Raw genomic sequence first — 23,871 nt, 5'->3', positions numbered from 1 at the left:
GAGGTGATGGGCAATGTGATCTAATAGTCCCTTTTATTTCTAATTTCTATGATTCTATTTTTCAAGCCTTCTATAATTCTCTTAGGTCAGTACTGTTACATACTGAGCCAGAATCACCCTGTGTTCCAGCTGTTCTCTGGGGTTAACAGTACTCCTGGAAATATATTTAACACTTTGTTCAGACGGTTAACTCTTTTAGGACTTACAGGTTCTGAACTAAACCTCTGTGTTTACAAGCAAAATATGATAATTCTTACCAGTTGATTCAGACAGTGGTTTTCTACAGGCTCAAATGGAGCAAAGAGCTGGACCTGGGGCTAAATTCTTTCCTGATTTTTTAGCTCCCAGGGGTGACTCCCTCCAAAATCTTTGGCATTCTTCTGTAGGAACACTGCTACTGCATGTCTTCCTAACAACACAGACCTTGTTTAAAAACTCTTAGGATCTCTTAGTGTCTATAAGAGAAAGAGTAAATTCATTAAGATGCTAATTCCTACCATAACCCCTACATGTTTTGGAAGAAACTGTTTATAGAGCACCTATCTGCATCAGGCACTGTTCTAAGGGCTGAAGATGCAACAGTGAAACACAACAGACAGGAGTCCCTACCTCATGTGGTTTAGCTCTAATAGGGATTCAGACAATAAACATGATAAGTAGTGAGATATAGAATATCCAGGGAGTGGTGAATGCAAAAGAGAACAAAAAGAAGGAAACAAGGACAGATGATGTTCTAACAGAACCAAAGAAAGCTTCTTGCAATTATCCTACTTACACTGTACTCTTTATTTTTACCTGTGTGTTCTCCACTCAGAGCAAGAGCCACTGTCTCATCCATCTTTGCATTTCAAATGTCAGGTAATATTAATAAATATTGGTTAATTAAATGGTACGTTATGATCTATACATCTTGCATTTTTAAAATAAAAGTTGAATCTACTTTCTAAGTTTAGGAAAGATAAAATCAGAGGATCATTCTTGCTTGTTGGATTTTTTTTGGAAAACAATGAAATACAAGTTCTGAAGGCAGGGATGTTTCCTGTTCTGTTTACAACAGAATCCCAAGTGCGTAGAACTAGGTCACAGAAGGGGTTCAATAATTTTTCAAAAGAATGAATGAAACATTTGGACAGATGAAAATCTAGATGTGCAGTCAATAGAAAAGGAGATTAAACTTCCCCTTCGCAGTTGTGTGCTGTCTGCCACTTCACAGAATCTGGAAACATGAAAGCACATATGTGATTTTCTCCCTGCACCTGACAAGACAGGAAATTCCTTTATTGCAAGGAGATAATAGAAAAAAACCACTGCTACCCTAAAAACCCAGCACGGATGGAATACATGCCTCATTGCAGATGTGCTAGAAAATGATTGACTTCTCAACTTAAATTAAAAAACAAAAACAAACAAAAACCCAAAGGCTCTTATTGACAATTAAAGCAGGATTCCTCTACCTAATTACTTGGAACACAAAAATCCCAATGGAAGGGAGAGGGGTCAGAATTAATACTTTTAGTGGTCATTATTGCTCTTTTAAAAATTAATATCAGTGAATTTCAGATGGTTTCCTCTGGAGGAAATTTTCCATGGAATGATAATAGGAGGCAAAGAAGAGGGAAAAAGGAGACAGAATACTCACTGGGGGTGGTGGAAAAGAGGGTAGGTTTCTTGCCTAGTTCATATGCTTACCGAGTTCAGATTCTATATAAATTGTGTACTGGCAAAAAACAAACAAACAAAAAATTACATAACGGAAACAGACACTAGTATCATATGCAGAATTTCCTGAATTGTATTTCAACTCTTATATTGTTTCAACTCTTAAAACTCTGCTTTTGTAGGCAGTAGCTTGAAATAAAAAGAAAAATTATATGTATCATGGCTGTGTTAGCAGGCTGGTGTTATGGTCACTATTTTCAACTCATAGCCAAAACCATACTTACTTCCACAGCTTACTGGCTGAATTAATATAATTTTAAAACTATTTTAGGAAACTCTTAGCCCATAAAGGTAAAACTGCAGATAATTTCATTGATTAGGGAGCTCCCTTGTGGTCTAGTTGTTAGAACTCAGTGCTTTCACCACAGCAACCTGGGTTCAGTCCCTGATCTGGGACTTGAATTCCCACATCAAGCCACAGCACGCTGTGGCCAAAAATAAATAAATTTTCAAAAAGCAAAAAACCAAAACTTCATTGTTTATTTCTTATAAGTACAGGACTAGTAACACTGGAGAGCTCATTAAGCTCATCAAAAATACAAGACTTACTCTGAAAGCCTTGCTTTATTGCATCTATGAATCTTCAACCACTAGTTCACAAACTTTGCCCAATCTTAACCAAGATCCTGCTCACAAGTTTCCAAAATCTCATCAATATTTTGCTCTTTCCTCCCTTCTCTAAGATTCTACTAAGATTCTGTAAACATAGTGATCACTTACCACAATAAGCAATAGCCATGCTTTTCTTCATCAGTAAGTTATTTTTGTGGCTATATTCAGGGAATTTGAATTGGAAAAACTTCAAGAGATTTGAAATGATTAGCAGCAGGCTTTCTTTTTTTCAGTTTGAGGAATTATTCTAATAAATTCAAACATCTTTCAAACTGAATTATAAGGACAAGAAATTAAGTTATTAGCTACATGAAGTGAAGCTTTTAATGCTTGACTTACACATCTCAATACACCAAATTAATGTTCATTTTCATATAAAAAAGAAGTACTTGACAAACTAAAAGTTTGCATGACAAACTTAGCCAGTTGCTTTTGCAAACCACACAACCCCTGGTGATAGTTATTGGGCTGTGCTATGTTTGCAAATGCAGTTGGTATGTTTTCTGAATTCCTCATTCATTGTAATATGTGAATCTGAGACATTTTTCCCTTGGTGAAAACTTAATCCCAAGAAACTTAGACTCAAACAAGAGTGTTTTTCTGATTTTGTTGCACAAGTTTAACTCTTCTCACCTGAAATGGGTGTTACACCTATAACAAATAGTGAACAGACTTTCATTATCTATCTATCAATCATTCACATTTATAAAGAATCCTTCATGTGTGTATTTTAAAGTGATGTACTAAAAAATGGAAATTATGCTTTCAGATAAAAGCAGTTCTAAAAATATATTAAATGTAGGTTTAAATTTAGATAATGTGGCAGTAGATTTCACTTAAAAGGGAGAGGATTTGAAAGTGAAGGACAGCAATAGGAGGCCTATAGTCGTACCAAAGTTGTGTTTGACAAGTAATGAGACCCATCAAGTCTATGCAGAGAGGTCTTGAGAACTACATCTTAATGGAAATGTGGACATAAAAACTATGACTCCATGATCATCTGATCTGGTCCTTGGTGTCAGAAATTTGGTACTGAGTGTGGCTGATGCCTAAAAACCTTATGAGAAGCCTTTTTTTTTTAAAGTACTATAAACTCTCTCTTGTTTCTGTAGTTTAAGAAATGTTAGCAGAGAAATTGGTCTCCTTTTACCCTCCAACAAGGCTACTAATAATTTCTGCTCATTTAAACAAATAAAGCAGAAGAATTTCCACCTGTGATTTCCAATTCTCAACTTATCTTGATTTGATGGGTGATCAGAATTAAGAGGACAAAAGGTTTAAAGGATGGAGAGATCCTGGGATCACCACAAGTATTTTAACAATGACCAACAAAACTCCTAAGTAGAAATTGATGAGACAATGTTTTAAAGTCAGTAAAGAACTGACCACTGATTTTAAAATTAGTAGCAAGTTTACTTGCAAAAGCAGACCAACAGATCCCAGAAGATGATGATAAACATTTTCAACCTCACACATGGGTGAGAGGGAGAAGACTTTAGTTCCAAATAACTCCAAAAAAAAAAAAAGTGGTACCAAAAAGTCATTTTAATTATCTAAATAGTATGTCAAGCAAAAATATTTACCTAGACCCCAAATCACTAACTTCATTAGCTGCATGATAGAGGTCAAAAAGAAAATCAAAACAATTACTGAATTCAAAGAAAAACTAAAATTATTGTTCCTATCTCTCCCCAGTGCCTTGAGTCATTAGTCAAGGGCTGAAAAGTTCTGCCAAGCTTATTAACTATTTTGGGTCATTAAAATGCTATTTATTATACTGTTGTCATAACACACCTTATAAAATTCTCATTTGCCATGGAACCATCATGGTCATATAGAAGAACATGCTCCCACTGAGTTGAGAATACCATGATATCCGTGGAATCTAGTTCCCAAACAATGTGATATTTGAAGTGCCTCAAGTTTAGATGTTGGTCAAAAGAGTAAAATTAGAAGGTATTAGAAAAAGTGAAAATAGAAGCCAACACAGGTGAAATATGGTGTTTTAGTCATCAGGCGAGGAATACCACAACTGCCTCTCCTTCTCTGCACATTAATGTGACTGCAAAGCCTTACAAGGAACTCTCCCTATTAGCCAGGCCTGTGCAGCCTGCCATTGGATTGACAGTTGCAGATGTTCTTATTGGGCCTGGATCCAAGCCCCACTCCCTTGAACACTGGAGCCTGCAGGATGCCTAGCAAGGTCATTGCACACCAGAATGTGACCATGTTGGGGTAGCTGTTTTATAACTGGAAGTGTTTGTGTTTACTTCATATTTAAAGAGGTGACAGTTTATAAAGTATGTTTCTATTTACATATGGTTTCATAGGTTCCCCTATTTTGGAAAAAAAAATCATTTTAAATGTCAAAAATCTCAGGGAACTCCCATTTTTAGTAGTTCTACTTTTACTGCATGTTGAGTGAAACCAAAATATTGACTAAATATGCTATATGGCAGACATGTTTTAGGTGGATTTGCGCTTTATTTATCATAACACCTATATGCAATAAATGGTATGACATGGAGACAAACTATTTAATTCCCAGAATATGCTTGTTGGGAGGGATCCATATGTATACTAAATCTGATATTCCTCTAAATATCTACAACTCCAGGTTGGAAACAACAGGCAGAAAGAACAGTAAGTGTTGAAAATCTAATGCACCTGGCTTTCAAACAAACTAGTGTGTTAGATAAACAGATAAGACAGATAATATAGATATAGGCACAAGTATCTGTCACCTTGAGCAAGCAACTTAACTCTTTCAATGTTAATTTGGTAACTTCCCATAGTGATTTGGTGAGAATGAAATAATAGAACAGGCAAAAACACATAGCCTACTATTTAACACATTGTAGATATTCAGTATCTCTTAGTTCCTCTTTCTTTCAAAACAAAATTTTTAGATTCTCAATGTATCTGTGAAAGCTTAGGCTGACTCAGAATTAGAGAATAAATATTCACTTCACAGTGAATTTTTTCACTTTGTACACTTTTGTACACTTTTGTTTGCTTTGTACAGCAAACAGTAGATACAGTGTTCTATATACTACGTACAGTGTGTCTGATATATTGCCTAATTTGCAAATTTCTCACATGTTTACATCTGGGTCAGAAGCCTGTCCTTTGAATGTAGGGGGGGGAGGGGGCTCTAGATAACCCAGATAATGGATACTTTGTATCTGATAGGATAGTAATTAATTGTTTTTTTTTTTTTTTTGGCTCTGTCCATGGCATGAAGAAATTCCCAGGCCAGGGATCAGACCCATGCAACTGCAGTGGCAATGCCAGATCCCTAACCCATGAGGATGCAGGTTGGATCCCTGGCCTTGTTAAGCAGGTTAAAAGATCTGGTGTTGGCCTGAGCTATGGTTGTGGTGTAGGCCAGCAGCTATAGCTCTAATTTAACCACTAGCCTAGGATCTTCCATATGCCACATGTGTGGCACTGAAAAACAAAGCAAACAAAAAATGCTTTAAAACATGCTGGTGCTCATTAGAGACCTGAGAAGGTAAAGGGTTTGGTGAATATGGGATCAATTCTATACTAAACTGTTGGGATTCTAATAATATTGGCGGTTGGTTTACAGAAAGTATCCAGTAACGCGGGTACATAATACTGTTTTTCTGGCCATAATTGCTATTCCATCTCTGGGCTTTCCAGCATGGAAGGAGATATTTTTCTCGGAGTAGCTTGTGGCTCTTTGGCAGACACCACAGGCACTCATTTTGGTGGTTTTGAAGCTTCATGCCGACAGGCTGGATTGTTCAGGAAATTGTAAATGCCAAGATTTTATTTGCTATTTTTCCCTACACACTTGATCTCTGCAGCAGTCAGCCTCTCCCCATCTCTATCTCCCATTCCCAATCTAGTGCTCTGAGCATGGTCCACCACTATAAATACACGGTCTTTCAAATGAACAGTTTATACCTTGGTTCTAGTGTGTCCATTTTTAAGGCTTTACCATGCGCAATAACAGAATAAATCTCAGATAACAATTTCTAAAGATGTTTTACATTGTACACCCAGAGAATAGTAAAATTCAACAAAGTTCTTACATTTAGGAAAAAAAATCATTGTATTACCTTTTCATTTAATTCATTCTATCGTTTTGGTTTTAAGTATGCCTTATATTTAGTAGCTTTGCATTATTGCTTCACTAGTTCCTGGGCTAATATTTAGTCATCAGAAGAGTTGTCATTTATTAAGAACTTACTTTGTGAAAAATATTGGACCAGGCTCTATTATGCATTAAAATTTCACAAAAGCTTTAGGCTTAGGTATTACTAAAATTTCACAAAAGTGTCTAGGCTTTAGTAGTACTAGTCTCATTTTACAGATGAAGGCATTAAAGCTTAAATGATTTAAGAAATCTACCTAAGGCTACTCAGTAAGTCAGGATTCAAACCCAGACCTCTGTATCTAAATTACTGCTTGATTTTTAACTATGTTAGATGTTTTCAATAGTACACATATGGCTTACAAAGTATTTGGGGATGGTATGACAAAGCTTACTTTCTATAGTGTTTGCTTGACAGTAGTTGAGAGAAAACTGAATCCTAAGACAGGAAATAAAAATGTATGGCATAAATTGGTCAACATATGTTCTCTTTATTTTCTCAATTCAATAATTATGGAATTTTATTTCTTTAAGTAGAATGCTAAGATGTAGAAACCGGAAAGACAAGGATTCTATTCAACCATCCGTAACAGCCTAGCTTCTGGAGGAAATGTGGCAGGTTGTATTTGAGTAAAAAGCATTTGAAGTAAGAACTATTTCAGGTGTTCTTTAAAGTAGAAGAATAATATTTTCCATCTGAATCAAAAAATAATAAGTTAACTGATTAACTAACATAAAAATTATTCTACCCATGTCTTTGACCTCTTATGCTATTTTTTAATCTCAGAAGGTAATGGAAATGCCAGTACCATCGCAAGTATTGTGGTACCAACAGGGCTTCATGCAGTACAATCAAGCATCTTTTCTACATGTTTCTCCCTCTTCTAAATTGAACCCAGGAGGGCAGAGGTGGATCTGTGATAAGATTGTTGGGAAATGCTGTTTGCAGAAAAATTAAGCAAGATTTTTTAATTGACAATTTTAGATTGACAATTTCATTCCAAGATTCCTTCTGTGTTTCTGTGCTCCAGTTTTAATTATCACTTTGAGAAAGTGTACTGGATATATACTTATCAACTCCTTATTTCCCCTGTGGACCACGCTGTGGGTTACAAAATACAATTTCCATTTTGTCTGCTGATGGCCTAAATAAGGTACACACAAAACAACAAGGATGGGCTTCTTAATTTAGCAGGATAAGATGCTCATATAACAGTGGCCCTGGGGTTTAGATTAGAGGAGAAAGAGAACTAGATTCCACCTCAGCGGAGTTGAATAATTTCTAAAAGATTTAGCACAAGAGAACTGGGCCATCCCACACTATGAACACTGAAAAATCTAGCAATAACATATTAATTTTTTCATATTCTTTAATACAGGGATCCATGGCATACATGCAATTATATCTTATGATAATTTAAGCATAACTATCATAGGAACAAAATTGTACAAGAAATGTTAAGGGTATGAATACCATGGCAAGGTTGTATTAAATCTGTATTGGACTATAAAATATATGACATACATATTGGGCATCATTTAATTCCCAGTATTAGCCTCTTCCATGTGTAAGTATAATAAATACTATAACAAACTATCTTAATACAGAAAAAAATTAAAAATGAATAATCCATGCTTATTTTTAGAATGAATTTCCCCACCAGTGAACTATATTATTTAGTTTCTTCATCATATTTCCTCTGAATATATGACCCCTTTCTATTCCAAGCCATAATTCTTATCATAATCATTTCTGTCATTAGTATCAGCAGCATTTAATGACTACTCATCATCAGGTGACTCTTAAGAATTCAGAAAGTTACACAATAGAGTCAAGAATTAGTAAGTTAGTGGGACTGTCAACATCTGTGCAAAAGATAATGAATCATGCAAAACAGTGGAAGAACGTGGTGGTGTGTGAATGTCATAAGGTTTCATGGAGGAAATGGAACTTGAGATGGACCTCACATAATTAGGACTTATATAAGAAATAGGAATGAAGAAATATTTCTCTCCTGCAGCATAGCAAGAATGAAAGCATATGCTATGTAAGCCCCTTTACTCTAAACAAGTTTCACGCAGGGGGAGATGAAAGTATACGAAAAAAAAAAAAATTTATGAAGGATGGTAGCTACTGACTTACAAATGATATTTGTACTTCATGTTGGAAACTAAGGGGGTCACTGAAGATTTTTGAGTTGGGGGAATGATAATTTCAAATTTACATTTGGAAAAGCTACATATTAATGGCCTGACACTGCAGAGGAAGCTATAGAGACTCGGTAGGACTAAGGGGAACATGTCTTAAATGTAACACTCTGCTTTCATACACTTTGCATTTTCCTGTTCATACATGTTACAGTTTTTTGTTTCTGCACTTATGATCAAATCAAATGTATTTGCTGATACTTCCAGAAAGTAACATAAATGACAGTTTAATACAGGGACACAGAGGTATCTCAAACACCTACAGATTCCATTGCCTAAGAAGAAGTGGACTTGAGTGACAGAACATTCTAGATGACAGAAAAACGTATTTGAGAATGCTGGGAGAACGTCAAATGAGTGAGAGTTTGACCTGATTCTGTACAGGTGTTTATGCCCTTCGTTCTCTATTACACAGGCCAAAAGGAAGTAGAAAACAACTTAAGTAATTTAAATTTGCCTTCAATGCATTGACCTTAGTTATCTATCTTCTCAAAAGATATAAACCAATTTGCACTCCCTGAACAGTGCTTGACAGTGCAAAGGATATATATCTCAACTAATAAAAATTAGTTTAACTATAAGGTACTGTTGATAATTTAGACAGAGACTTGCATTTACTTAGAATGATGGTATAATTTCAATTGTACCTTAGATATTTTACATGCATGTGTAGCCAAAATGCAATTTTTTTTCTATCTACCATTAAACAACTATTCCATTACCATTAATTCTAAATATACTTAGTGAATGTTAATTTAAACTGATGATAAATTAAGAGTAAGGCAAAAGCATTATAATTAGTGAAAATAATATCAGAATGACCTCCAAACTGACCAAAAGTTAGTCATTTAGGTCAATGGTGATACATATAATTTGATAAATTTAGTGAAATGGGTATGTTATATTTTTTTTTTCATTTTTTTCCTGCACTGTGAACTTACATGTATTTAGATATCATTCTATGGGCCACCATTTTTAAAAATCTTAATCAATAGTATAATAATTGCATACTGATTTACCCACAGAAATGAGTTCCATTGGGCTTTTGAACATCTAATTTGTCCTCTTAAGGTATCTTGTTCTTTTATTCATTCATCCAAAAAATTTTTAATATTCATCTATTATGTGCTGGATACCTAGGTGAACAGTGAGAAATGAATAAGCTTCTTGTGGAACCTGTGTATTAGCAAGGAAAGATAGATAATAAATATACAGGATGTACAATAACTAAATATCCAATTTGCTATATGGCGATTTAAAAATGTAGAAAAATAAAGCAAGAGAAAGAGGATAGACAGTGCTAGCACTATTAGGAGGGGCTTGTGGAAACATTGTTTATTTTACTGAGTAGTCAGGAAAGACATCTTTGATAAAGCACCATTGAGTGAAGAAAATCCTGAAGGAAGTCCTGATTCACACGGGGATACAACTTCACTGCCCTGGAATTTCAACTCAAGTTTTTCCTTACATATTGGAAAGTACCTCTTATCCCAAAACAAACACAATATCCATTTGTGACTCGATTTTCCAAAGTGACTATCTGTGGATAAAAATGTTTTGATATTCTACCCACAAAGACACTGTTGGAGTTCCTGTCATGGTGCAAAGGGTTAAGAATCTGACAATAGCAGCTCATGTCACTCCGTGGGAGTGGGTTCAATCCTGGCTGGATGCAGTGGGTTAAAGGATCTGGCATTGCTGCAGCTGCAGCATAGGTTGCATCTGAGACTTGGATTCAGTCCCTAGCCTGGGAAATTCCATATGCCACAGGTGTGGAAAGAAAGAAATACAGAGAGAAAGAAAGAGAAAGAGATTCTGAAGAGCATGTAAATCTTCAGGTAAATGAACATTTATTCAGTGCTTACTCTGTACAAGATTCTTTCAGATATCTGCCATTTTGTTTGCACAACTATTTCTCCAATTTTTCTTAGAAGGATCTTAACTTTCCTTTGGGAATTGAACATCCCCATTCTAAAATATGACACCAGCCAGCCAGTCGGGATGGCCCATTTTCCCTGGCTACAGATACTGATTCAGAATATGCTTACGATACAAGACAAGTCAGTCAGAATCACAAAGTGTTAGCCCAGATGCTGTTGGTAGAACTATTGGAAATGGGTACTCCCAAATAAACCCATTTTCTACTTATCATTTAGGATGTAAGTCTGAAGTCCTTTACATTCAACTTGTCACCAGAAGAAAAGAGAGCTGCTGAAATAAAGCCCAAAGAGAGAAAAGCACATCTAAATAATGGAGAGAAATCCCTGGCAATATTGTTTCAGAAACTAGATCAAACTGTGCCTGAAGGCATTACCTATGGACTTTTCTTGATGAGATCTAACAGATTACCACATCTGAATGTACTGTTAGGGCTTCATCACTTACTTGAAACTAAAAGGCTCATGACTAAAACAAAGAAGTAGCCATCTCAGTTCTATTTACTATGAAGCTTTAATAGAGAAAAAAATAAAGATTTATGACAAAGTAAGAATGGCCATTTCACTATCCTCTGATCAGCCTATTTTCTAGTCATCTCTTTGTGATACATACCATTTGGTTGCCTTTTAGCAGCATAAAACACTTACAATTTCAGCTCAATAAATATTTTACATGTATTTAAGGGGAAGCAATTTACCTAGTATTGGGAATACCTAGTATTGGGAACACAAATATGAACAAGTCAAGTTTCTTACTCTGAATACCCAGGTCTTGAGCTTACCTGCCTTACAAGTGTTAGGATTGTATAGTCAAACTAAAGAATATATTAGATGGGCCTGTGAGTGCTATTTCTCCCATGAGATATAAATACATTGAAGCTATGAATTGCATCCTTTTTCCTAAACTTCATCTCTTGTGTCTAGAATATTAGTGCTATGGTGTGAACATGCCCTCGGCCCAATGCCTACATTGAAATTTTAATGTTTCATGTGGTGGTATTAGGAGGTGGGGCCTTTGGGGAGCTAAGGAGGCCCTGAGGGCAGAGCCCTCATGAATGAGATGAATGCCCTCATCCAAAGGCTATAGGCAGCTCCCTTAGCCCTTCTTCCAGAGAAGGATACAAGAAGTCCTTGACTCAGAAGAGGGCCCTCTTGTCCAAACCTGCCGGCACTCCAGCCTCAGACTTCAGCCTCCAGAACTATGAGAAATGCATTCCAGTTGTTTCTAAGCTACTCTCTCTCTCTCTGGTGTTTTGTTATAGTAGCCCAAATGAACTAAGGCAGTTGGTACAGTTTATTGAATAAAGTTCTTACAGTTTTCTTTGAGTTCTATCAGGCTCCACTTGTCTTCTTTGAACAACTTTTCCTTTTTTTTTTTTTTTTTTTTTGCTTTTTCAGGGCCGCACCTACAGCATATGGAAATTCCCAGGCTAGGGGTTGAATCGGAGTTGCAGCTGCTGGCCTAGACCACAGCAACAGCAATGCAGGATACTTAATGCGCTGAGTGAGGCCAGGGATCAAACCCACATCCTCATGGATACTAGTCAGGTTTGTAACATGCTGAGCCACAACAGCACTCCTGAACTACTTTTTAAAACTTTCATTTTCCCATTGTTACTCCCTCAATTAGTAAGTTCATCTCTTTATATGCCAACCAATTATTTTCATCTATATCTGGCAGAGTTGGAAATTTTCCTAAATAATATGTCTATGATGATGCAGTGATGGCTCTCAAAGCATTCTGATTGGGTGTTTTTTAAAAAAAAAAAAAAAAGAAGGAAGAAAGAAAGCAAAAGAATCCTAGCAGAAAAATAAATAAAATATAGGTCTAAGTCAATATGTTAAGATTATATATATAAATATATACATATATATATATATATACTTTTTTCCCCTTGCTCTGATGTCTCATTCTCTCTATAATAAAATGCTTTGAGCACTCCATGCTACCCTTTGATTACAGCAAGACTGCAAGACCTTCACAGCCTTTCTACTGCAGAGCTATTTCCAACACCACCCCACTCTGGAAGCATTTGCCATCTCCCTAGGCATCTGCTGTAATTCCCAACCATGCTCCCCTCCCTGCTTTAAAGACTGGATCCAACCCAACAATCAGGCTAAAAGCAGGAAATACAACAACTGAAAAAATGCAAAAAATCCAGCTTTAAGTCTATTCAATGGCAGGCACTGCTGAAACCAGTGATGCTTCCACTTGGGTTCAGGTTCATAAAATCACCAGGTCTCTTTTTCATGCAGCAGCTGCATGAGCGAATTGGCCAGAGCCTCTCTCTTTTTCCTCATGCCTTTTTTTTTTTCATCTCATGTTTTCCAGTTACACATCATCATCTTTAACTTTTCCACCCATGGTTTATAGTCACCCTGATACCAGGGAGATGAAATTTGCCCCCGCCCCTTCCCTCTCCACTGGGGCCGCCCTGGGAAGCAGCAAGTATGGAGATCTGGGCCAGGCACCTGCTGAGGGCCTCCTGCAGGCACAGGCACGTGGGCTTCCTTTGCTTCTACTAGGGAAGATGAGCTCAGGCCTCTGCGGATACCCTCCTGCCTGCTGGGCGCTCAACAAGGAGTCCCAGAATATCAGACACAATTATATTCAAATGTAAGTACAAAAAGTCATTTTGACTCGAATATAAATTATTCTTGCTGCCATGTTGTATTACCCACCCGGCTGCTTCTCTTCATTAGCAGTGATAATTGAGCCCTGACTCCTTGAGCTTAAATGATAGGATGATTAACGGGGTATTTACCTATCTTGCTGGTAAGCGCCTGCATAAAGGGAAGGTTTCCTGCAGGCCATTATCATCATCACCTTCAAACACAAGCCACTCAAGCCACTGTGTGTAAGGTCCGCAGACTGGAACTGTTCCTGAATCTCATGACTGGCCCGTCACTTTCCCACCTCTGTCTTGTGGGGACCTTGCCTGCCTTCATGCATAGAAAATAAGAATAAATGCTACTGAATCAGAGAAAAGAAGTGAAAATCACGGCTCTTTTCTTTCTGAAACTGTGTTTCATTTGTATTCTTCTCACGTCTCTTAATATTAGTCCATAGGCTTCTTTTATCTGGACATGAGATTTAAAAAAGAGTTTGTAGGTTTTTTGTTTTGTTTTGTCTTTGTCTTTTTATGGCCATATCTATGGCATATGGAAATTCTCAGGCTAGGGGTGGAATCAAAGCTGCATCTGTGACCTACACCATAGCTTATGGCAACACTGGATCCTTAACCCACTGAGTGAGGCCAGGGATTGAACCCCCACACTCATGGATACTAGTCAGGTTCTTAACCAGCTGAGCCACGACAGGAAATCCTAGTTTTTTTTTTTTTCCTATTACATTATTTTTCAAGTGCTACCATTAAAATGAGGAGTCAAACAAATCAGCCAGAGATAGAGTTGAATTAAAAAAGAGAAGGTTTCTTTCTGTAAAAATAACAACAAAAAGGTAAAAAACTCCCACAAACACAAACACGCAAAACACACCCAAAAACCCAACCATCCCTATACATGTCTAACAGTGCATTTCTACAAAGTGTATCCCCAGCAGCAGGCCTATTTTGCGTTAAATCCACCCAAAACTTTTTAAATGTATAATTAATGATACAACCCTATGTGCAGCTCACTGATACTCTCACTAACCTCAATCTCTAACTTCTGGGTAAAAGTAAATAGAATAAGTTATAAATATAATTATCATATGAGACCACTCAGAAGGAAAAATGTAGAAAAAGCCAAGTGTCACATTTTCTTTTCTCTCATATTTTTTGAGATTTTTAAAAAGCACTAACCGTGGTAGCACTCAGAAAAAGTCATGCCTGATGGGACACCTTTTTTTAATATTTATTAAAAGAAAAGAAGCCTTTGTTAGCATGCTTTCCTTATGACTTTAATTTCATGTTGGCAGACCCCTACTTTCAGACCCCTGCAGACTTCCTGGTCCTGGAAAAAAGCTTTTTTCTTGGGTCCCCTGAGTAGGCTAGTGACAACTGAAAACACACAGGTAAAACTAACACAGAAGAGTCATTTCAGAGCCAATTTTCTGCGAAGGCAAAGATATGCAGGCAGGTTTATACCCGCTGCTGGTTCCAAGGAGCCTTTTCTAACAGCACTAGTCCCATTTGCATGAAACACTGGAGATTATCAGGGAATCCTTTGGGGGGTAATTTCATTTTTATCTTGTTTCACTTCCCCTTAGTCCTTGGAAAGTAGCATTTACATTCTCTCTGCTCAAATTCATAACAATAAAACAAAACCTACATAATTCACAGAGTAAGTCGAATTCTCATTTCTTTGGCAAAAGAAGTCAACTGTTTCCTCAATTAAATTCAGACCAAAATTAAAAGCACTCAAACATCTAGATAAACACCATAGCAGGGGACAGTTAAAAAATCTTTTAATGGAAAAGACAGGAAAGTGTGTCCTGAAACAGAACTGTCCTTAAATAAATCAGTGGCATTGAAGATAGACTATGCTAGTCAATGTTCACACAGCATCCTTGTGAGGTCAGGCATCTCCCCATTTTAGAGTCAAAGAAACACAGAATTGATAAATAATTTGCCCATGGTACATAGCTGGCAAGAGAAAGAACCAGAATTCAAACTCAGGCCCAAGTTCAAAGTCTGTGCCCTTCTTATCGTATCTACAATATATTTTTTTTAAAAATTAGCATGATGAATAGCACTTCCACCCAGTTAGAATATTTCTAGCTGCTAGAACTAGAAAAAAAGATCAAAACTGTGTAGCATAGGAGTCCCCGCTGTGGTGCTGTGGGATCAGTGGCATCTCTGTAGTGTCAGGATGCAGGTTCAATTCCCAGTTGGGCACAGTGGGTTAAAGGATCCAGCATTGCCATAGCTACTGCATGGGTTGCAACCGCGGCTTGGATCTAATCGCTGGCCAGGGAACTCCATGTGCTATGGGATAGCCAAAAAAGAAAAAAAAAATCCTTAAAAAACAAACTACCCCCCAAAACCCAAAAAACAAACAAAAAGTATTTTATAAAAATTCACATTCATAACTATAATATAAATATACCATCTTGCTGTTAGAAGCAAATCTAAATTTTTTTTCTTGTCATCTAATTTTGGCTAATAGTTATCAGACACCAAACTGATCTAGTTGTTAAGTAATCTCAGAAATCAAGAATTATAAGAGAATTTGAAGCTTGGGAAGAAGGCACAAACCCAAATGTTGTCATCCATAAATTAAAAATGATCACTGAAGAATATGATGAAATTGTGACATTCAATAATTGCTTGATTATGCTTTTATTAATATCTCAAATGATGCAATGTAGATGGTCCCAAACTCCCACAGAGCCTTCCCGAGTTTCAGGGAAAAGTCTGCTAACACTTTGCAGCCAGTCCTAGAAGACATAAGGATCTACACAAGTGCCTGCCACAGACCAAGGGGCTCTACATCAGTATAAGCACAGACCCCGAACAAAACAGTGAAGAGGCTGCACATGCCAGCAATGCAGAAGGTTCGGAATTAAAAGATGTGGATTATAAACCAAACCCTCATACTCACTGACAATGTGACCTCCATCAAACCTGTCTCCTCTGTAAGCCTCACTTGTGAATTGAGTTCCTTTTTATACCAACCTCACACATACCTGGATAGTCATAAGGCGTTAAAAAAGGATAAAACTCATGGGAATATTCTATAGTTGTCAATATGATTCAAATATAATGACTAGCACTGTCACGGCTGTTGTGTATTTCTGAAATTCCTGCTTTGGTATCGTTGCTAAAAGAGCTGGCTACCAGGAGGAACACCTTCGTCCCCTAAGCAACCTACCCAGAAGAGTATTCTTCCAGACAGACTGGGTTTCCAGAATTAGATGACTGCCTTGCATGGCTGGCAAAACTTAAGTCTATGACTGTGTTTTGAGAAATCCATCATAAATAGGAGGTTTCTTACCTCATGAGATGAAAGCATATACTACAAATTCAAGTGTAATAATACTCCGTCTATGAATAACGCTTTAAAAAAATCAGGTAGAAAGAGAGTCATTTAGGTAAAAATATTTTAAACAGATGGAAAAATCTAAAAGAGCACCATTTTAATAACTATATGAATATTCTCTCATCAGATTTTGGAATGAGCTGGCTTCCTTTAAAAGCAAACAACCACCAACTCTGCTTGTTTTTATCCTTTTCTAAAAAATAGCCTTTTTTTCCCTCTCCTTCTTCAGGGGCAAAAATACTGAGTTCTCTCCACCAGAATTTTGGGTTTTAACCCCTTCTGATTGTCCTGCACCAACAGTGTAGTAAAGGACTTGAAAGTAGCAAAGTTTTTCTGTATTGAATCTACAAAGCATCAATGTTTTTGACCCATCTCCTACCTTCCAATGCTATCCAATAATGATGACTTCTTAAGCTACTTTAAAAGAGTTTCTGGGATTTTAAACATTCCCCCCCCCCCCCTCTGAGTTAGCTAGAAAAGATGAGAATTCAGCCTGAATCATAGCTCCATCTTCTGGAAGTGCATATCACTAGCAACAACTAAAGATCCAGAGACAACTGGGACATTTCTTCTTAAAGTACTTATGTGCAGCCTGTGTGCCAAAGACCTTTTATGTTTCACTCACTAAGCGAGATTATTCTTTACTCAATCAGAATGTGAGCAATGCATCTTAGAAAACCTCCAGTTATTGAGAGAAATGACTTCGCTTGAGTACAACTAAAAGCAAGCCCGGGGCTGACAATAAACTCATGAATGCAAGCCACACACACCAGAGTGCTAGCCTACGGGCTGATGAAAAACCCCTTCTTGACATAATGAAATCACAGATTATTTCATGAAATTCCTATTTTGCAAAAAAGTTAAAATTTCATTTTGTGCCACTTTCCATTTTAAATATAAAATTACAACTTGCCCCTCATACCTGGCTTCTGGTGACTATTTTCCATACTGTATTTTGCTATTGAGATCTGCTTTTCTATTTTCATGTTAGAAAAATAAGGCAAGGTTATGCAAACTTGATTTCTAATTTTGCATATTTGCGTTTCTATACCAAGTTTAAAGGCCTCTGCTGATGACCATACTTTATTTTAAAACTCTGAAATAGTTACTGTCCATATTGTCCATGCATACTTAAAAAAACAAGAAAATGGATTTTACTGCTTCCAGTCACTGATTATACATTTCTCTCTCTCTGAGGTAACTTGAGGCTATATAAAGTCTCAGAGGCTCAGGTTATGTCCGAACATAATAGAATCCCCTAGTCATCTCAGTTGCAACTTGTATGTCATTAATACTTTTATTGGCACATTGGAGCTTAAAAGGATTTAAGCCACACTATTCTATATGGATCGTTCATTTACAGATTATTTTAAAGATTAGAGTAATCAAAGTCAGTGAGCCACTGAGATTTTTTTTTTATCTTAAATATTTCTCTTTTTCTAGTCTGAGCACACTATGGAAGCTAGATATCTACCTCTGTCTATTCCACATTCTTTAAAACGTTGCCAGATAGAGACTGAGATCAGTTTACTACTTAGCTGGTTTTTAATTTCGAAACAGAAAAAAAAAAAACAAAAAAAAAACCTATTGAAGGTGAGTGAACTGAAGCCAGCACTGTGATACCAATAAAATCAACACAATACATAATAAAAACACAAAGTGCAGTTTATTTTATTTTATTTTATTTGCTTTTTAGGGCCAAACCTGTGACATATGGAAGTTCCTGGGCTAGGGGTCGAATTGGAGCTGCAGCTGCCAGCCTAGGCCATAGCCACAGCAACAACAGATCCAAGCCTCCTCTATGACCTACACCACAGCTCACGGCAATGCCAGATCCTTAACCCACTGAGAGGCCAGGGATTGAACCCATGTCCTCATGGATATTAGTCAGGTTCTTAACCCCTGAACCATGATGGGAACTCCCTAGTTTATTAAACATGATTGGCAACATAGCCCTTCATCAGGATGAATATTGTGAGAAAACTAAAAATCACCATATCGGGTGAATTGGATGAAGGTAACCAAAAGGCACAACCTTCCAACTAGAGGATAAATAAGTACTAGGAATGTAATATGCAGCAAGATTATTACAATTAACACCTCTGTATGTTATATATAAAAGTTAAGAGACTAAGTACCTAGAGTTCTCATCACCAGGAAAAAAAAAATTTTTTTCCTTTTTCTTGTTATTTGGTATCTTTCTGAGATGATGGACATTCATCTTGTGGTAATCATTTCATGGTGTACGTATGTCAAATCACTACGCCACTAAGCGTAAACTTAACAAAGTGTCGTATGTCGATTACATCAATAAAACTGGAAGACAAAAACCAAAATCACCATATTCCTTTTCATTTTTAAGAAATCAAATATATACGGGCTACCCAACATGAAAATTAGAGTGATGGTGATGTAATTTCATTTTGATGCTTCAGAAAGAATATTTAGTACCTCTGGATCATTATACAAAGTATCATTGTTCAGTAGTAAAGAAGACAGAAGAAACAAGAGATCACACTAGTGTTATTCAGAAATCAGGGCACATCCCTTTAAAAGTATTTCTGGGGGATCTGTTTCTGTGCTTATTATGCACCTCTTTTTCATAGGAGGGAAATGTAGAAAATGTGTGCATAAATCTGGTTATTTCATTGGGGCTACATGGATTTTGAATAAAACAAAAATTTGCCTCACAGTGAAAGTATCTACCTGAAAGTCTCCCCATCTCGTATGTGGCTCTGCTTGATTAACGTGCTTCATTCAGTGGCCACAAAGGAGCTCGCATTTTAGATTAGAGTTTTCTGTGGGCTTTTTGATGATTGGCTTGCAGCCAAAGCACTTATCCTGCTATTCAGGATATATTGTAGAAAACCATATAACTGCACCTAAGAGTCTTTAATTGCTAATTGTTCCTAATAACTGTTTAGTATATAATGCAAACAATAATACATGATGTCAGTTTGAATTTCAAGGTTGTTATTCAATCCCAAGTTTCTGCTGTGTTATGTTCTCTTCCTGCAGTTAATGATGTCTGAAAAACCCTCAGTGGAGTAACAATTCTGGCTTGGGTAAGGGGCAAGGTCTGTATGAAAAGAATAACAATAAAAAATAGAAAATCGAGGTTTGAGTAATAGCCTACTATATGTCTGAATACAATATCGAGTACTGTACAGAAGGAAACGAACAGCACCTTTTGTGCTTCCAATTACAATATACATCTTAGTAACCATTCAGAGATTAACTGCGCTGTGGATTATCAGTGGAATTTGGAACCCTCTTCTTCATTGCCACCTGCATCCGAAGAGTTCCGTCATGCTCTGGGAATCGTTTTCTCTACATCTTATTCTTAAGGAACGGAGACAAGCTTTCATTATTTCTGAGGAACTCTCTCACAGATAGAGGTTCATTGATCCGTTCTCCCTTCAGCTCACACGGGCTTAAGCAAGAACATGGGAGCCTCCTGATAATAGGCAATGGAAAGAATGCAATGGGGCCAAGCTCTGGCTAGCTAATAGTCTTTCAAGTACTTCTCCCTCTGTTCTGTCTGCAATTTCAGTAAGATTTCCAGCACTTGGGGTTTAAATGTCCTCTGGCCCTTTAGAAGCTGGCATCTAATTGCTTCTTCACGTTGCCAAATGACTTGAGTGTTTTCTTCATTGACTTGGTTTCTGCCTGATTCTGGAATCGACAGGAGCAGGATAAGAGAGACTGGGGAAGTATAAAACGCACTCAGAAAAGGAAGAGAGCAGATCTGGGAGTCAGGGAGTGAGTTGGGGAGGAGTATAGAAAAGCTAAGTAAAAAATTGAAAAACTGTAGGTGGGGCAAAAGAGTGGGAAAACAAGATCAGAGTTGACTGTGGGTAGGGAATAAAGTCTGCTTGTGTCTGAGAAACATTAGATGGGAATATATGTTTATATATGTGTGTGCTATCTGTATATGTTGTTACATGCAAAACAATGTTCTATCCTTCTCTCTGGTCACAAAAAGGCACAGTAAAGTATTTGATTCATCACTCTCATTCCACGTCATTCTTTATCTAATTCTGATAGATTACAAAGTGGCCACATCCTTCACTTTTTCCTTGCTTGTGTGACTTTTGCTTTGGGATTTAGAAGCTGCTTCAAAAACATGGAGATGTTATTTCTCTTCCCCTTGAATCTGATCTACCTTGTGACTCGCTTTAGCCCATACAATGTGGTGGAAGTGATGTTAAGCCTTTCTTTAATGCTTATACTTACCCTCTTAGAATCCTGCCCAGCTGTTATGTGAATCTGCTGGAGAATGAGAGAACATGTAGAGCAGAGATGAGTTCTCATAGCAGAGGTAATCCTAGACTAGACAGATCCCAGACAACCTGGCTGCAGACTCAAGATGCAAGAATGAATACAATGAAAAGATAAGAACTACCTGCCTGAGCTTTGCCCAAGATGCTGCCAAATAGAATTAAGGGATAAGTAAATAGGTGTTAAGTCACTAAGTTTTGGTGTGATTTATTATGTATATATCAAAGGCTAACTGTTGCAATAACCAACTTATATCTCTCAGGTAGTTTAATTTTTGCATGGTGATAGTATATTAAGTATTAAACCTGTATTTGGAATTCAATTTTTTTTTCTATAATCTTCTTATATAAATCTCCCAAGAACCTTATGTGAACACCTGGACATATAAATCATATTCATGGTTCATAGTACAAGATGGTTTAAGAGATACTAATCTGTATTTCTTGCATTAAAAAAAAAAAAAAAAACTTCCCTTAAGCCTAAAGTCAATTATCTATTTATTTGTCCAATACACTCAATCATTTCATAAAAAACAAGGTCTTTCTGGTCTTGAATCCTAGCAGGTATTGTAAGTCTTGGATTTTCAGAAAATGAAACACTTGGGAAAAAAGGGTTACTGATATGGGCAATCTAGATATACATGTTCTAATGCTAGTAAGTTTCTCCTTCCCCTAATTCATAAAAGAAGCAAAATTTCTCAGAAAACTATTTAGATTGTCCATCTACTACAATAGAATACAGATCTACCTCTGTCTCATCCATGTTCTTCCTAGCACCTGAATAACTTCAAGATTCAATAACTCCTCAAAAAATTATTAATTCTACCAACATCAGGCACCCAGGCAGTTTATTCATCATCGGGAAGCCTCTTGACTTCAATGGCTCTGGTAATATACAGAGATAGTAATGGCATTGCCTAATTCTGACATGCACAATTAATTTAATATTTTTCTCTATGATTAAAATGGAAATTACTCACAACTTAGAATTGTTGTTAAATAATGGGCTACAAATTCCACCTGAGTTTCAGAAATTGCACCATATGCTTAGGAACAGAAACATGATAGTTTCTTTCAGTTGGAAAAAAAAAAAAGTAGAAAAGTTGGGTTTGAAAAGAGTAATACTAAATGGATAAAATTATACTAAATGCCAAAGGTTTCTGTTTCTATCAAGCTTTGGACAGGAAATAAATGGTACTATCATAATGAGACATTGAGGAAAGTAAAGGCACTGCTTGCCAATCTGTGGGCAGGAGCTGCATGGAAGTTTTCTGAGATCAGGAGCAGTAGGAAGCATTGCTGAATCTCTATGGAGGGGGCAGTTGCTAAGCCCCAGAAGAGCTGTTGGAGAACACCACCTAAGAGGAGCCCCTGGGGTCCTTGGGCAGCCAACTTGAGGCTGTCAGGAAAGGAACCAAGATATACCCTGGTCTCAGACTCTCTGCATCCTTTCATCTGTCAGTGCCACAGATTGGCTAAACTCAATAAGAAGCCAAAGGAAAGGGTACCCATCAATTACATTCATTCAATTCAGCCCCCTAAGACATCAAGCAAGTGGAGGAGAGTGGGGTGTGTTTCAGAAGGGCAGGTGGAAAATGTCCAGCACAGTTCCTTCAACAAAAAGAGTAAGAGCTGAAAATAATTTTTTTTTTTGGCCACACCTATAGAATGCAGAAGTTCCCATGCCAGGGATCGAACTCAAGCCACAGCGGTAACCAGAGCCACAAGAAAGACAATGCCAGATCCTTAACCTGCTGAGCCACCAGAGAACTCCTGAAAAGACATTTTTAATGAGTTCTTAATTTTCTGAGAATAGTGACATATCGCCCTAAGTTATTACTATCATACATGTTTTCACTCAGAATTGTGCAAGGAAGAAAATTAAGATGGGAAGTGACTGGAAACGTTAAAAACAGAGTAGGCTGCAAATGCCTATTTTGCCTCTAGTACTCACAAAGCATTTGGAGTTGTATTTTTACTCTCGCCTATTGAATTCATTGTCATTTTCTCCAACACCATCATTTTCTAAACTTATAGTTATCAGAGTGAAATAATTTATTTTTTCTGATATAGAAATCTATAGAACTATCTAAATTCATGAAAAGAAATGAATCAAAGTGTTTTGGGGTGTAATTTTGTAACTTTGGTTCTGCCTATAACAAATGGCTAATATCAGGCAAGGTGATAAGAGTTTTTTTGCCTAAATTGTTTCATCCATAGAGTGGAGTTAATAATAGTCCCTTCCTCATATGGTTGTTGTGAAGATTTAAGGAAATTCTTACAAATAAAGCACTGAAAACTGTGCCTGGCATATAGTAAGCACTCCCATCCCCACCAAAATGTTACCTAGTGGTATTAATAATGAAGGAACATGGTTCCAGATTTTACTATTTGATTACTATTGACATTTTTTATCCCCCCATGAAGATCCAATGGTTTGGGAAGACTGTTAATGTGACCTGGGATGAGGCAACATGAACCACCTTCCTTAAAAGCCAAGCCAGGCTAGAGCCAGACAAGGCAAGAAGCCTAAGAAAGAAAGACGGATCTATTTAATCTGGGGCTTTGCAAGATTTGAAAAACAGCTTTTCCTACTTAGCATGGTTTGGCAAGCAGGACAAAATGATCCAGAACCATGTGTGGAAGCCGATTTTCCCAGAGGCAGAGTTCACAGTGTGACTGATTCCTTTATTTAAAGTATCCATGCACAGTAAAAAGACACACCTACTTGAAAATCTCATAATTAAAACATATTTCCAATCAGAATATAGGTGTTATGGACTTAAACTCAGTGCTTTAACAGTACCCTGGGAGCTGTGATTCCCCACCAGGGCTTTACCAAAACCCTTTCCTGTGGTCAAGCCCAGTGTCAGCTCAGTTTCAGAGGCTCTCTGACTCTTGTAGACACAATGCCCTCCTTGATAAGAATAGATTACTAGCTTTCTTTGGAGGCGATCAAACACTCTAAGTGAAAGGAATGAGCTAAAGACAGATAATCAGCTAATTGGAG

Source organism: Phacochoerus africanus, chromosome 3, assembly GCF_016906955.1.
Source record: "Phacochoerus africanus isolate WHEZ1 chromosome 3, ROS_Pafr_v1, whole genome shotgun sequence".
Taxonomy (NCBI): Eukaryota; Metazoa; Chordata; class Mammalia; order Artiodactyla; family Suidae; genus Phacochoerus; species Phacochoerus africanus.
This window is presented reverse-complemented; position numbering follows the sequence as displayed.